The following is a 15,968-nucleotide window of genomic DNA, read 5'->3' as shown; positions in this document are numbered from 1 at the left end:
GTAGTCCTAGCTACTCAGGAGGCTGAGGCAGAAGAATCGCTTGAACCCAATAGGCAGAGGTTGCAGTGAACCGAGATTGCGCCACTGTACTCCAGCCTGGGCGACAGAGTGAGACTCCGTCTTTAAAAAAAAAAAAAATTACAAGCCTGTAATCCCAGCACTTTGGGAGGCTGAGACGGGTGGATCACGAGGTTAAGCGATCGAGATCATCCTGGCCAACATAGTGAAACCCCGTCTCTACTACAAATACAAAAAAATTAGCTGGGCATGGTGGCGCATGTCTGTAGTCCCAGCTACTCAGGAGGCTGAGGCAGAATTGCTTGAAAGCGGAAGGTGGAGGTTTCAGTGAGTTGAGACTGTGCCACTGCACTCACTCCAGCCTGGTGCCTAGCGACAGAGTGAGACTTTCTCAAAAAAAAAAAAAAAAAAAAATTAGGCATGATGGCTTGTCTCTGTAGTCCCAGCTACTTAAGGCTGATGTGAGAAGATTGCTTGGGCTTGGGAAGTTGAGGTTGCAGTGAGCTGTGATTGCACCACTGCATTCTAGCCTGGACAACAGAGCAAGACCCTGTCTCAAAAAAGAAAAGAAAAAAAGAAATAGAAAAGAATAACATTTGACGAAATAAATTTCAAGGTCATGCTGGAATATTGGGGAAAGAGTATGATTGTATAAATTGGACAGATAAAGATTCTAATTTTGGTTCTGTCACCACCTGTTAATCTTCTGGCCCTTGGTTTCTTTATGTAGAAAATGAGAATATAGTGTCAGTGTCATAATGTTAAGAAGATTATATTCATTCTTACAAAGTGATAACAGAGAAGCCATTCAATTCAATGTTTATTTAGTTACTAACGCAGGCTATTGCTATGTTGTTAGTAGATCTAACTAAAGTGGGAGATCTGGAAAGGGTGATATCAATCAGTTTCAGAGAAACAAAGGAAACTGGGAGGCTTCATGAAGTTGGGCCTTAACCTTGTGCCTTGAAGCATATCACCTAAAATAGATGATATAATTAGATTACAGTGGGATTACTAGCATTTAGTAGGATGGACAAGGGGAGATATTATTTATTAATTAGATTTAGTTACATGCTTATTATTCTTTGCTGATTCTAACTTAGTAATGAGAACCTGTAACTTTTTGCTTTTCAGCTACTTCAGGTTAATCAGGTTAATGGTGATGAAGTTTGGATCATTTTATTTATAGTTGTATTGTTACAGGACAAAGAAATATGTTAAAGGAAGGGGATCCTGATCAGACCCCAAGAGAGGGTTCTTGGATCTGGCACAAGAAAGAATTCAGAGTGAGTCTGCAGTACAATGTAAAAGCAAGTTTATTCAGAAAATCAAGGATTAAAAGAATGGCTACTCCATAGACGGAGCAACCCTGAAGGCTGCTGGTTGCCCATTTTTTTTTTTTCATTCCCCCCTGCCACTCCTACCCCTCGCCTTTCTTTCTTGTGTCGCTCTGTTGCCAGGCTGGAGTACAGTGGTGTGATCTCAGCTCACTGCAACCTCTGCCTCCCAGGTTCAGGTGATTCCCCTGCGTCAGCTTCCCAAGTAGTTGAGCCACACCGGGCTCTTTTTTTTTTTTTTTTTTTTTAAATTTTTGTAGAAGTAGGGTTTCACTATGTTGGCCGGGGTGGCCTTGATCTCCAGACCTTGTGATTCGCCCACCTCGGCCTCCCAGTGTTGGGATTACAGGCATGAACCACTGTGCACTGCTGGTTATTTCTTGATCATATGATAAACAAGGGGTGGATTATTCATGTGTCCCCTTTTTAGACCATATTGGTAACTTCTTAACGTTGCCATGGTATTTGTAAATTGTCTTGGTGCTAGTGGGAGTATAGTAGTGAGGATGCCCAGAGGTCACTCTCGTGGCCATCTTGGTTTTGGTAGGATTTGGCTGGCTTCTTTACTGCAGCCTGTTTTATCAGCAGTGTCTTTATGACCTGTATCTTGTGCCAACCTCCTGTGTCATCCTGTGACTTAGAATGTCTTAACTGTCTGGAAATGCAGCCCAGTAGGTTTCAGCTTCATTTTACCCAACTCCTATTCAAGATGGAATTGGTCTGGTTCACATGCCTCTGACAATACAGTTCCCAATTGATACGTGATACCTTGGAATCATTTTACACTATTGCACCTGTGTATCATTTTACACTGTTGCACACCTGGGAATGGTAAATGTGTGAGGCCTGTCCTCTTTTATGCTTATAGAAAAAGGCAGAAATGATCTTGCTTCTTTATGGATTGACAGAACAACGACAAAGGACCCTAGACTTTGGGAATAGTAATCTGTTGAAATGAGCTGGAATTGATAAAATAATTGATTTCATTTATGAGTTGATGAAAGCCTACTTTCAATTCATCAAATATTGCTGAGCATGCAACAGTATTCTCAGGCACCTAAGGTACAGTCTCTGCCTTAGAGTTCTAATCCAGGAAGGGGCTGTAAGAGAGACTCAGAAAATGTGGTCTGACAATATACAATATAAGGACAATGTCTGGTCCTTAAAGAAAGAAAGGATTTCAATAGGCTGATAGGAGAGGAGGAGGAGGAATTCCAAGCAAAGGCTTTCACACGGAAACGGTGGATTCTTTGCTGAGGTCTGTTTTCCATGTACCAGAAAGTTTGCTGGCATGTGAGGATAAGGAGTAAGTTCAAATGAAAATTTAAAAATGTTTCCCCAAAGTATTCTTATGAAATGTTAAGGAAGTGTGCCTATGGACTGGGAATAATCAAATGCCATAAAATAAAATAAATAACATAAACCATAAAATAATATCTTATTTTTTTCTATTTTTAGAATTGGGCTCAGAATTTAGTTTGCAGTGTTTTGTTAATTGATAAAACTTCAGTTCATCACTTTCAATTAATATGTTAACACATGACTATTTGCTTTGTAGATTATCTAGGCTATATTTATAATTGTGGTCTGTCTTCTTCTTTGGCTGAGTATATATGTATTCAGTTATCTCTTAGCTCCTTTGTATTCAGGCTATGCAAATTTATTATAATATTGCTCTATTCCATCTTTAATCAGGCAGGCAAATATTCTAATAAAAAGTTTCAAAGTGAATTTGCATTATCCAGTACTAGATACATATTCTGTAACTTTGGAGCAAGATATTTGCCAGGCTCATAAAAATAGATATAACTGTCCATAAATAAAATTGCCTTAAGAGAGAGTTAAGGGAAGAGAATTAAGAAGCTGTGGAAAATGAATAAGGAAAGGAAAAAAATATTATTTTCTACAACTTTTTTTTTTTTAAACTTAGGATCATACTCTCTTTTGAGGCTTAACTTGAAATAATATTATTTTCTCTCTCATTACTCTTCCTTTTCTTTCTTTCTTTTTTGAGATGGAGTCTCACTCTGTAACCCAGGCTGGCATGCAGTGGCGTGATCTTGGCTCACTGTAACCTCTGCCTCCCGGGTCACAGTTCAAGCAATTCTCCTGCCTCATCCTCCTCTGTAGGTGGGATTACAGGCACGTGCCACCAAGCCCAGCTAATTTTTGTATTTCTCATTACTATGTCAAAGACTATTCAGTGTTACAGTATTTTCCTTAAATACGATTATTACTTAGGGATTTAGAATCACATTAATAAAATTATTTGGCAAACTTGTACTGAGTACTCTGTACCAAGTACGGTTTGAACATGTAAAGATGAATAAGACTTCATTATCTACATACAAACAAATTTCTATAATAAATATGTTAATACTCTAATTGTAATGTGAACAAATACTTTAGGAATACAGAGGAAGGAACTGTTAATTCCGTTAGGTGGTTTGGACTTTAGAATTGGTCCTGGCAGGATGAATATAAAGTTGCTTGATTAAAAAAAGATGTTATGGGATGGACAGGGCATGGCATTCCCAATAAAGTTCTTTCCCTGTATTTTTACAAAAAAAGAATGCTGAACTTCCTAGGAATCATAACTTTTGATATATTGTAAACAAAACAGTGAATGACTATGAAGGATGGACTAAAATGGAAGAGTTGTTCAAGGCGATTTGTGTGATTCCCCTTTAAAATCAGGTTTTCAGGAAACAGGAACTAATAAGGTTAGTGGAATCTTGAACAAATGATTGTAAGCTTAAAATTCTAAGGAGGTAAGTTAGTTGCATCTGCTTTTTTGTAATAGCAAATATGAGGACTTTCAGTGTTAAAAAACATTCATGAGAGATTAGCTGATATAGAACAGAAGATTCTCAAACCCAATCTTGGGGAGAAAATCCATCTTCTCATTAACTTGAAGATTGTCAATATAAAGGGATGGGAGTAATTCTCAGTTACTTTCACATAATCCTACTTTAAAAAGCAAGCACTGCGGGAGTATTTTCTGTTGATCCTTTGGTTCATCAAGATGCTCCCACAGGAGAAGGCACATACAGGCTTGATGCTGAGCTCATTATTAAGATATGTAATGGTCACTGGGTCCCTCAATTTTTCTGACATATTATTCCTTTTACTGATTTGCTGACTTTTTATTGTTGTTTCATGTTTATATTGAGAGCTGCTGACATCTGAGTATCCCAATTTTTATCATCCCTGAAAGATGTGTGTTTTTAAACTTAAAGACTGCAGACTGTCTGGAGTCAGCCTCTTCTCTCTTTCTGCTGGCTCACACTTCACAAAATGATAATTTATTTTTAAAAAACAAAAAACCAAACTGGGCATGGTGGCTCATGCCTGTAATCCTAGCACTTTAAGAGGCTAAGGAGGGAGGTTTGCAGGAGATCAGGAATTCAAGACCAGCCTGGGCAACAAAGTGAGATCCTGTCTATTACAAAAGAAAAAAAAATAGCTAGGTATGGTGGTGTACTCCTACATCCTAGCTCCTCCGGAAGCTGAGGTGGGATCGCTTGAGCTCAGGTGTTCAGGATGACAATGAGGTATGAATGCACACTGGTACAACAATCTGGTCAACAGGGAGAGATCTTGTCTTAAAAAATAATAATAAAGGTACACTGACCAGAGCTTCAGTCTGATCCATTGTCATTAAAGAACAGTGCAAGAGCAATGAACGTTTCACAAAATCAGAAACGAAAAGCTAGCAGGAGTATTTCATTAGGCATACTTCTCTTCATATGCACTTTTGATTTAAAAATCACTGTTGTGTAGTTTTTTATTTCTTCACAATTATCAGTTGGAAACTAAATTTGTTCATCTGATAGTAAGATTGATTCTGTATGTATCATAGAATTGCAAAAATTAAGTAACACAGTCCATGTAAAGTGTTTAGAACGTATCACTTAGTAAACAGCAGTTATTATTGTTGTTGCTATCCCTACTGTCTTTCTTTGCAAGTATTTACTTTTACTTTTCCTTTATAGCAGAGCCACTAACAGGTAATAGAGAAGTAGCTATTTAGATCTTAGGAATTTAAGAAGAGCTTCAAGCTGTGGACAGAAAAGGATTTAGTTTAGAGTGCATACTTTTAGGCTAAATTCCCCTAGAATAATTACAAAGCACTGTATTTTATTAGAGCCCATGGGAATACCAAAGCTGTTCTTTGTAAGACATCTTAGAACATTGTTGATGTGTGAGAATAAAATTATATTGAAAAAATACAGAAAAGATACCATCATTCATCAGTTCTGAGATGCAGGGTCTCACCATCTTGCCCAGGCTAGTCTTGAACTCTGGGCAGAAGCCATCCTCCTACCTTGGCCTCCCAAAATGCTGGGGTTATAGGTATGAGCCATTGCACCCAGCCAATTTTTAAAAATCAGTTTCAATATTTTTTAGCACTGCTGTGGCTTTTGCTTTGTTCCTTTCTACTGTTACTTGTTTGAATGATGCTTAAAATGGACTCTTGGGAAGATGGCTGTATTGAATTACTATATTCAGAACAATTGATACACTGATTTAAAAATAAATGAATATACAGTCCCCAATGATAGAATAAACAAGAGTTACTGCTTAATATACAATAAATTTTGTATTCATTTGATTTCCCTCAGAAGCCTGTATTCTAAATCTGAGTTTCCTTCTATCCATATGTAGATTTCAAAGATTTTAAAAAGGCAAAAAAATACATTTTTTTCTGCTATTTTTTAGGCAACATGGTCTTTTGGCTAGAACTCAGAAATTAAAAGCTTGATTTGTAGGCAACTTGTATCTAAGGAATTATTTTGGGTTAAAGTCATTTGGGGATTAAAATATTAATCACATCTAATAAGCAGAAATATAATTATTGTTATGTGTATATTTTGAGGTGGAGTTTTTACTCTTGTTGCCCAGGCTGGAGTGCAGTGGCTTGTTCTCAGCTCACTGCAACCTCCGCCTCTCGGGTTCAAGGGATTCTCCTGCCTTAGCCTCGTGAAAAGCTGGGATTACAGGCATGCACCACTATGCTTGGCTAATTGTTTGTATTTTCAGTAACGACGAGGTTTCTCTATGTTGGTCAAGCTGGTCTTGAACTCCTGACCTCAGGTGATCCGTCTACCTCGGCCTCCCAGAGTGCTGGGATTACAGGTGTGAGCCACCGTGCCCGGCCGGAAGCGTAATTATTTAAGACGGTTACTGTCTTACACATTTTTTACTTAAGATATGAACAAGTGGTTAACATAATTTCTTTTTCTGAGACTTAAAAGAAATGTTCAGATTTACCACTATTTAAGTTTGATCATGCCTTTTGAAAGAATTGGTATTATCCTTTGAAAATGAAAAGGCATAATTTGTTGAAGGTATATAGAATCATACAAAAAGAAATCAGTAATTTTCCTATTAAGTTATATTATAAGCAGTTATTTTGAGTGGTAATATGAAAAAGTGTGTTTGTGTTTTAAGGAGTGTGTTTTTGAATTTGGAAAAATAAATAAGCCAGTATGGAGATCAGCTTATTCAGGAGCAGGCATTTTCCTGCATACGAAGGAGCTTTAAAGTTTAGAATAAAAAGAAGGTGAATATTGTGTAGTGTGTTCTACCTCATGCCTACCAGAAAATTTATTTCCCGGCCTCCCTAACTTCTCTACTTCAGTTTAGAGCTAACAGTTGATGAGCCCTAACTCTGACCTGGGTATGTGTCAGGTATTTCACGTATGTCCTGTCATTTAGTCCTCACAATAATCTTTGAGTGCACAGTAGATGCTGTTACAATTATCTGTATTTCATAGTTTAGAAACAGGCTCAGGAAAGGTAGCTAGTAAATGGCAGCACTAACATTCACCCTTATCCATGTCTGACTACGAAGTAATCCATGCATTACTCAGCTTTTTTATGTCAAGCTTTTGCTCATTGGTCGACATTATACACTATGCCTTGAATACATGTCCAAACATTGGAAGACTATGCCCATGTGATATTTGTAATAGAATTAGGTGTTCACATCACACATTCTTGAAACAATTGAAGAATGCATGATTTAGTTACATACTAAGTTGAGAGTATGTGCATCATACTGTGGTACACTCCCTTTCTATGATTCTGTTAGTTTTCATTGTGGGTATTTGCCACCTGACTTGGGTTTTCTAGATGTCTATAATCAGTGAAATATTTTGTCTTTTAAAAAATTATTTTAAAAATACATGTTTTAGTGTTAAATTACAAGATGTTTTAAGATAATATAAATCAGGGCCCAAATGTTCATGTAAATGTTTATTTTATAGAGACAAGTAAATTAACCAAATAATTCAGTGGACCTTCGTTGAGAACCTAGTATGACCTAGGTACTGTGCTGGGTGTAACAGACTGGTTATATGGTTTAGTAGAAGGAGGAATGTAGCTGCTGTGCCAAGCATAATGCCTGAAACAAGCCGAAAGTACCTAAGAAATATATGTTAACTGAAAGGAAGAACAAAATTGAAACTGTGCCTATCTGAATCAGGCAAATTAGGAATGTCTGTGAGTTTATTTCCTCATCTAAAATGAAGGGTAATAAAACCTATCTCAGAAGGATTATTTTTAAGATTAAAGGAGTTCAGATATGGGAGTATGTCCAGAACTGTGTTTGGCATATATTAGATGTTTAATAATTGTTAGTCGTTGAGTGAAAAAGAAATAACACATTATTCCCATTCTCAAGCGGTGTCAAGATTTAGAATTGTATTCTTGTCCACTGTGTCGCTCGACTTCAGTTGTCTTATTCCTGTATTTGCTTTACTCTGAGCTTCACTAACAATCCAAAGGGCTTTTGGACTCTAAAACGAAAACACATACACAAAAATATCATACTGTTCTGTATCTACTCACATCTGCACTCAAATTTAATTCTGTTCTGTGAAAAAGAAAATCTATACAGAGTTATTGCTTAATACCATCAAATACTTTTTGAAATTAGGTGCTCTCTCTTAACAATAAGAGAACATGGAAGAGTAAACAAAAGCAGCTTTGAACACAGAGATCAGTAGGTGTTGGAATTTGAACAGCTGATTTTTCACTTCTATATACAATATGGATGTTAGAAACAGATTTATTGTAACTTTTTTCTTCTAATTTGAGAATTTCCAGAAATAAAGCTGAATGATAAGCAAAGGACGTGGGATACACCCAACATAGCGTGCTGTTTATGCCCATCTGTACAGAATGCCATTGGCTTTAAATATGATTTTCCTCTTTTTTCCTGACAAAGAGAATGATGTATTTCTCCTTCCACACAACAATGAACTGATTTCTTTTTAGTTTTTATTACTGTCTTTTTTCTTTTTGAAAAATTGCTAGTTTGCAGTATAATATAAAGCATGATAGAATCAAAGCAGTATTTCGTTTGTTAAGGTCAGTTCATGTTTTAGTAATGTGTTTTGAGCTCTCTGTGTTTTCTGAGCTAACCATTTAAAAGATTTTGACTTCTAAACCAATTCTATGGGTCATGTTGATGACCTTCCTATATTTATTGTCTTTGAAGATACTCAATATGTAAATATAATAAATGATCATCTTTTACTGTAAGAAAAAAGTTTTCTAAAATTAAATGTGAATTATCATTAAAGCATAAAATGCTATGAATATAAGGTAACATTAAAAAAACAGAAAGTAATGACTTCCAGCCAGAAGGTGAGACTCGATAGGAAAAACCTTCCTTCTAAGGGGACGTTTGGGACCCCTACTTTTCTTACTTTCCTTGAGAGCAACTCTAGGACTGTACTTGGGTCACTCTACAAGCTGCTTCCTACATTTTTCTCTCTCACCAAATGATTTACTTGTCAATTTATATTAAAGTGTATGTTGTTTCTCTAAGATGGCAGATAAGAGGTTTGTGGCATGCCTCAGCCACTTGGAAATAGCAAGGTAGTGCATAAAGATCAATTGTATGAGCTTTTTTTTCCCAAGGAAAAATATGGGGGCTGGGAGAGGTGGCTCACTCTTGTAATCCCAGCACTTTGGGAAGCCGAGGTGGGCAGATCACAAAGTCAAGAGATGGAGACCATCCTGGCCAACATGATAAAACCTGTCTCTACTAAAAATACAAAAATTAGCTGTGTGTGGTGGCGCATACCTGTAGTTCCAGCTACTTGGGAGGGTGAGGCAGGAGAATCACTTGAACCTGGAAGGCGGAGGTTGTACTGAGTCAAGATTGTGCCAGTGCACTCCAGCCTGCTGACAGAGTGAGAGTCTGTCTCAGAAAACACAAGGAAAATGGGAATCCACTGGAATCGTGAAGGATACCCCATTTCCTGGTGAGCACAACACTGGCAAACAGTCCCTATGACAGTGTCTGTTTGATAAAAAGATCCTGGTGCAGGGAGGTCCTTTCTGTTTCATACCTAGGCAGATCTCCCAGCATTTGGAGCACTTGCTTATCTGGTTCAGCAGGCTGAGCCACCCACCTCTTCCTGTGGTACAGTGGAACGCTCTCTGCTCTATGCCCAGGCAGGTCTTAAGGTGTTTGGAGCACAAGCTTACCTGGATCAGCAGCCTGAGTTGCCCCACCCTTCCGGTGCAGAGATCCTAATGTAGGAGGACTCTCTCTGCTTCATGCCTGGACAGATCTCCAGGTATTCAGAACACCTGCTTGTCTGGTTCAGCAGCTTGAGTCACCCTACCCCTTCCATCCAGGGATCTTCGTGCAGGGGGAGCCCACTATACTCTACACCCAGGCAGAGCTCTTCTACATTTGGTGTTTAGGCCATCCCCTATCCCTGTACAGAGAACTTGATGCTGAAGAGGTTTCCTATTCCTGTGCAGAGAACTTGGTGCTAAGAAGCTCCATGCCTAGGCATACCTCCGTGTGCTTGGTAGCCACCCACTGGATTCTCCAGCAGTGCCAATGCTTGTGCCTGTATCAGGGGACCTATAGGTGGACCTGTCCAGTCTGGCCCCATGCCCTTGGGACTGAGCAGGGAGCTCAGACCACCATGCATTCCATGAATCAGCTCATTGTCTGAGGCAACAGAGAGCTTCTGCCACTAAACAAGGATCAAGTGTATATCCAGCTACATTGGCTGCAACTGGCTCTTACCTATAAGCATCATTTACTGGCATGTAGATTGAACTGGACAGCCTGATACAAAACCTACCAAAAGAAGTGGTAGAAACAAACCCAAAAGACAGAGCAAAATAGAAGCAAAACCAAAACATCCTACCGAATGTACTCTACTTTCATACCTATAGGAAGGTGTGGAAAGGAATAGGGAAGGAAAAAAAAATTATAGAGGAAGAAAGGAGAAAGAAAACTCCTACCCACAGGAAAATAATTACAAAAGTTAGAAGTGCCCGCACCTTCAGCTGAGAAGGAATCAGCGCAAGATTACCGGCACCATTAAAAATCTGAACATAGTAAAACCACCAAAGGATTGCACTAGTGTTCCAGAAGTAGTCCCTACCTGAAATGGAAATGCAGACATCACAGATAAAGAATTCAAAGCATGAATAACAAGGAAACTCAACGCGATCCAAGACAAGATTAAAAATCAGCACTAAGAAGCTGCTAAAGCTATCCAGGAAATGAAGAAAGAGCTAAATATCTTAAAAAGAAATCAGTCAGCTCTATAATTGAAAAACTCACTTAAGAAATTTAAAAATACAATTGAAAGCTTTACTAATGGTTTGGACCAAGTAGAAGAAAGAATTTCAGAACTTGAAGATCAGTCTTTTGAATTAACCCAGTTGGACAAAAATGAAGGAAAAAATAATTTAGTAAACAGTCTTTGAGAAATATGGGATTATGTAAAGTGACAAAACTACAAATTATTGGCATTACTGAGAGAGAAATAAAAAAAAAAAAGCAACCTGGAAAACAAATTTGAGGAATTCAAGAAAATGTCCCTAAGCTTGCTAGAGAGGTAGACATCCAGTTACAAGAAATCCAGATAACACCTATGAGATACTTTACAAAATGAACATCACCAAGTCATAAAGTCACCAAACTCTTCAAGGTAAGTGCTAAAGGAAAATATCTTAAAGGCAGCTAGAGAAAAAGTTCAGATGCTGTACAACAGGAACCCCATCAGGCCAACAGCAGACTTCTCAGCAGAAACTTTACAAGCTGGGAGAGATGGGGGGCCTATTTTCAGCATTTTTAAAGAAAAGAAATTGCAACCAAGAGTTTCATGTTCTGTCAAATTCAGCTTCGTAAATGAAGAAGAAATAAAACCTTTTTCTGGACAAGCAAGCACTAAGGGAATTTGTTACCACTAGACCAGCCTTACAAGAGATTCTTAAGGGCATGCTGTATTAGTCTGTTCTTGCATTGCTGTGAAGAAATACCTGAGGCCTAGTGCGGTGGCTCATGCTTGTAATCCCAGCACCTTGGGAGACTGAGGTAGTCAGATCACGAGGTCAGGAGTTTTAGACCACCCTGACCAACATGGTGAAACCTCGTGTCTACTGAAAATATAAAAATTAGCTGGGCGTGGTGACCCATGTTCGTAATTCCAGCTACTTAGGAGGCTGAGGCAGGAGAATTGCTTGAATCTGGGAGGCGGAGGTTGCAGTGAGCCAAGATCATACCACTGCACTCCAGCCTGGATGATAAAGTGAGATTCCAACTCAAAAAAAAAAAAAAAAGAAAAAGAAAAAACCTGAGATTAATTTATAAGAAAAGTTTAATTGGCTCATGGTTCTGCAAGCTGTACAGGAAGCATGGCAATATCTACTTTTCAGGGAGGCCTCAAGGAAATTTTACTCATGGCAGAAGGTAAAGGAGGGGAAGACATCTTACAAAGCAGAAGTAGAAGCAGGAGAGGGAGGGGTAGTGCCACACACTTTTAAATAGCTGGATCTTGTGAGAACTCTGTTATGAGAACAGCACTCAGGGGGATGGTGCTAAACTATTCATGAAGAATTCATCTCCATGATCCAGTGACTTCTCACCCAGTTCCACTTCCAACACTGGAGATTACAATTTAACACGAGATTTTATGGGGACACAGATCCAAACCATATCAAATTCTGCATCTGGAAACAGAAGAACCATACCTGCTGCCACAAAAGCAGCCTTAAGCACATAGCCCACAGATCCTGTAAAGCAACCGCATAATAGAAACTACAAAGCCACTAGCTAACAACTTCATGATAGGGTCAAAACCTCAGATACGAATGTTAACCTTGATTGTAAATGTTCTAAACACTGTACTCAAAAGGCACAGAGTGGCAAGTTTGATAAAACAAGACTCATTCATCTGCTGCCTTCAAGTGACCCATCTCACAGGTAATAATACCTATAGCCTCAAAGTAATGGATAACAAAAAATAGCAGGGCTTGCTATTCTTAGATCAGATAAAACAAACTTTAACAAAGGTAAAAAAGAACAAAGAAGGACATTGCATAATGAGAAAGGATTCATTTCAGCAAGAGGATTTAATTGTCCTAAATATATATGTACCCATTTTGGTTTTGTTGATTCTATTAATTTTTGGGTCTCAAACTTTAACAAACTTTAACAACAGTAAAAAAGGACAAAGAAGGGCATTACATTGAGGGTTTTTATGATGAGGGATTAGAAAAAGAAGTTTAAATAAGCACAATTAGAAGTGACATTACAACTGATTCCACAGAAATACAGAAGATCCTCACAGACTATTATAAACACCTCTATGCATATAAACTAGAAAATCTAGAGGAAATGGATGAGTTCCTGGAAACAGTGCTGGTTAATACTGAGTGTCAACTTGATTGGATTGAAGGATACAGAGTATTATTGGGGTATTGCCAAAATAGATTAACATTTGATTCAGTGGGCTGGGAAAGGCAGATTCATGCTTTTTCTGGTGAGCACAGTCTTAATCAGCTGCCAGTGAATATAAAGCAGGCAGAAAAACATGAAAAGGAGAGACAGGCTTAGCCTCCCAGCCTACATCTTTCTCCTATGTTGGATGCTTCCTGCCCATGAACATTGGACTCCAGGTTCTTCAGTTTTGGAACTTGGACTGGCTCTCCTTGCTCCTCAGCTTGCAGACATCCTGTTGTGGGACCTTGTAATCATGTAAGTTAATATTTAACTCCCTTTTATATCTATCTATCTATCCTATTAGTTCTGTCCCTCTAAGAGAACCCTGACTGATGCACACACAATCTCCTAAGATTGAGTCACAAAGAAATTGAAACCCTGAGGAGAACAGTATTGAGTTTTGACATTAAATCAGCAATTTAAAACCTACCAACCAAAAAAAAAAAAAAAAAGCCCCAGACAAATGGATTCCCTGCCAGATTCTACCAGGTATATTATAGAAATAGGAACTGGTACCAATTCTGAAACTATATTAAGCCAGTGTTACCCTCATACCAAAACTTGGTGAAGATACAACAAAAAAAGAAAAATTGCAGGCCAATATCCCTGATTAACATAAACACAAAAGTTCCCAACAACATATTAATAAACCAAATACAACAGCACATCATAAAACTTAATTCACCCATGATCAAGCAGGCTTTGTTCCTGGGATGAAATGTTGGTTCAATATATGCAAATCAAAAAGTATGAGTCACCACATAAACAGTACTAGCAATAAAGACTGTATGATCATCCCCAATGGAGGCAGAGAAAGCTTTTGACAAAACCCTTAATCCCCTCATCATAAAAATCCTCAAGAAACTAGGCATTGAAGGAACATACCTCAAAAGAATAAGATCCATCTCTGACAAGCCCACAGCCAACATCATCCTGAATGGACAAAAAATGGAAGCATTCTTCTTGACAACTGGAACAAGACAAGGAAGCCCACCCTCACTCCTCCTATTCAACATAGTACTGGAAGTGCTAGCCAGAGCAGTGAGCCAAGAGAAAAAAAAACAAATGGCATCCAGTTAGGAAAAGAAGTGAAAATGTTTCTCTTTGCAGATGATCTGATTATTTATCTACTAGGTTCTAAAGACTGCTGAAAGGCTCCTGTAACTGACAAAGGCAGAGTTTCAGATGCAAAGTGTACAGAAATCAGTAGCATTTCTATACACCAATAACATTCAAACAGAGAGCTGAAATCATGAATCCAGTCTCATTTGTGGTAGAGATACACACATACAGCACCAAGGAATACACCTATCCAAGGAAGTAAAACATCTTTAAAAGGAGAACTAGAAAACATTGCTGAAAGAAATCAGAAATGATCCAAACAATGGATTGGAAGAATCAATAAAACTAAAATGGCGATACTGCCCGAAGTAGTCTACAGATTCAACATTATTTCTATCAAACGACCAGTATCACTTTCCACGGAAGTGGAAATATGCTAAAATTCGCACATAACTGAAAAAGAGCCCAAGTAACCAAAGCAATTCCAAGCAAAAAGAATATAGCCAGAGGCATCACATTACCTGACTTCAAACTATGCTATAAGGGTACAGTAACCAAAACAGCATGACACCGGTACAAAAACAGACACGTAGACCAATGGAACAGAGTAGAGAACCCAAAAATAAAGCTATACACCTACAGCCATCTGATCTTTGACAAAGGAGACAAAAATAAGCAATGAGGAAATGACTCCCTATTCAATAAATGGTGCTGGATCAGCTTGCCAGCCATAGGCAGAAGAATGGAACTGGACCCTTACCTTTCATCTTACATAAAAATTAACTCAGGTTAATTTTAAATCTTTTAAATTTAAGACCTCAAACTATAAGAAGCTAGGAAACACCATTCTGGACATTGACTTTGGGAAATAATTTATGGCTAAGTCCTTAAAAACAGTTGCAGCAAAAATAAAAATTGACTAGTGGGACCTAATTAATCCAAAGAACTTCTGCACATCAAAAGAAACTATTGACAGAGTGTACAGATAATCTACAGAATGAGAAAATATTGACAAACTACATGTCTGACAAAGTTTTAAAATAGAATGCCTATTAAGAAGTTAAAAACAACAGATTTTTGTGAGGCAGCAGAGAAAAGGGAATACTTATGTATTGTGGGTGGGACTGTAACCTAGTTCAGCCACTGTGGAAAGCAGTTGGAGGTTTCTCAGAGAGCTTAAAGCAGAACTACCATTCGACCCAGCAATCCCGTTAATTGATACATATCTAAAAGACAGCAAATAATTCTATGAAAAAGACATATACTCGCATGTTCATTGCTGCACTTGTCACAAAACAGTCATGGAATCATCCTAGGTGCCTAACAACTGTAGAGTGGAGAAAGAAACTGTGGTGCATGTATACCCAGAATACAGCGTGGCCTTGAGAAAGAACAAAATCATGTCCTTTGCAGCAACATGGGTGCAGCTGGAGGTCATTATTCTAAGTGAATTAATGCAGGAACAACAACAACAACAAAAAATAACCGCATGCTCTCACTTAGAAGTGGGAGCTAAAGATTGGGTACTCATCGACATGAAGATGCCCCCAGTAGAAACTGAGGACAGCTAGAGGTTGGAGGGTGAGAGCAAGGATTGAAAGACTAACTAGTGGGTACTGTCTTCACTGTCCGGGTGATGGGCCTATTTGTATCCCAAACCTTGGCATCCTGCAATATACCCCGGTAACAAACCTGGGCATGTATCCCCTTGATTCTAAAATTAAAGTTGAAAACAAAACAATTCCAGAAAAAGTTACTAAATTTAAACTACCACTTTCGGA

At 38.2% G+C, this 15,968-nt stretch overlaps 1 protein-coding gene across 3 annotated transcripts in view; it reads left to right on the top strand.

Moving 5' to 3' along the window:
* Positions 1 to 15,968, top strand: part of SMYD3 (SET and MYND domain containing 3) — a 755,279-nt gene that overhangs the window by 217,831 nt on the left and 521,480 nt on the right. The gene's annotated exons all lie outside the window — the stretch shown is intronic.

Source organism: Saimiri boliviensis, chromosome 14 (assembly GCF_048565385.1).
Source record: "Saimiri boliviensis isolate mSaiBol1 chromosome 14, mSaiBol1.pri, whole genome shotgun sequence".
Classification (NCBI taxonomy): Eukaryota; Metazoa; Chordata; class Mammalia; order Primates; family Cebidae; genus Saimiri; species Saimiri boliviensis.
This window is presented reverse-complemented; position numbering and strand designations above follow the sequence as displayed.